This window comes from Nematolebias whitei, chromosome 7, assembly GCF_014905685.2.
Source record: "Nematolebias whitei isolate Nwh7 chromosome 7, NemWhi1, whole genome shotgun sequence".
NCBI classification, from domain to species: Eukaryota; Metazoa; Chordata; class Actinopteri; order Cyprinodontiformes; family Rivulidae; genus Nematolebias; species Nematolebias whitei.
Window position 1 is genome coordinate 5,797,838 of NC_056504.1, and position 1,547 is coordinate 5,799,384.

Here is a 1,547-nt window from a genome sequence, read left to right on the forward strand (position 1 = left end):
TATTTCACAATTGTGTTTTATAGCTTATTAATTTTGGTGTTCCATATAGGAGTTACGTGAAAGACTGCCCCTCGGTGCTGTCTCAGGAGCGGTGTGGATGTCCCTGACGTCCCCCCAGTCTGAGGTGGTCCACACACCCTGATGCTGTGATCACTGTGGGACACGTCCTGTCTTCTCGACAGTACAGCTTGTGCACACAATTGTCCTTTTTGTTCAAGCAGAAGAAGAGATTCAAGCTGACACCACTCATCGTCAGTCCATGCCTCTTGTTTGCAGTGGTGGGATGTAACTAAGTACAAGTACGTTAATACGTTAAACGTTAATGCGGTACTTCTACTTTTACTAGAGTACATTTTTGTCTGTTTATTTGTACTTTTACCACTGCTTGTTTGTGACTCCAGCCCAAATGCAGCTGTTTCTGGTTTAATGACAGCCACTGCATGCGTCTGTAAACCATAGTCCAGTTGATGCCAGCTCTCGAGACGCGGTGTAAGATGACACCGGGTGTTGGCCAACAGTTCAGCGCCGCAGTCCTGACGGCAGAAGCAGGTATCGTGGGGTTCTGTAACGTTTGGCACACAATACAACAATCCTCCCTGGATGTGGGCTGTTTCGAGCAACCTGAACTTTCACGTTTGTGGGTTCCTTCACGTACCCGTTGGTTTTAACACTGGGCCACGCTGACATCTGTACACCCCACATGCAGAGCAAGTGCACAGTAGAGGCCTCATGAAAACATACGTGCAACCGCCATCAAACTCTAAGTGCTTGTAGATGTGTCCACAGATGTGTCCTGTGTCTTTTGATCACCACTCACTGTTGGACACTCAGGTAACTGCCTGATAACACCCGACGTTCCACTCATGATGCCACCAGTTATGCCCACTGATGCCCACTATGCAAGCTCCTGAGACACCATTACCTGGCCTGTATGTTCACCAAATCACATTCAGATCAAACAGTTCCTTGAGGCTGTTTAATTAATTTATTTTATCAGTGAGTGCATTTAAAGTATAAAAAGCGGGCAGTTATTTTTAAGTAAAGGATCTTCAGCATGTTCACATTTTCCCCTGTTGTCTTAAAAATATCATAGATGCAGATGAAACATAAAAAACTCATTGTGTTGCCTGCTGCAGATGTAAATTGGACTTATTTTAGAATTGTGTGATTGTGAGAGCCTAAAGAAAAAACCTCTCTCCTTTAGACACCGTGTCTCACCTGACAAGAATCTTTACTTCCTGTAGGAGAACCAGCACAGATGTTGTTGCTTGTGACCCCAAAGTAGTAGAAACTCCAGCAGTCACTGTAGTAACTCACATCTACAGCCATCAGTTCAGAGGAAAGAGTGTTGCCATACATCCACGTCACACCCCAGCCGCTGACGGTGCACGGAGAAAAGTTTGGCAAAGGGGGAGTGCCTGCATCTGGCAGAGAGATTGGCTCCACCTTGTCGTTGATGACAGCTGGACGATCCAACTGATCCAAAGAGAACAAAACATTCAGTTGGTCGTCTTAAAACGGCAACAACTGAAAGCAGCGTTTTACTT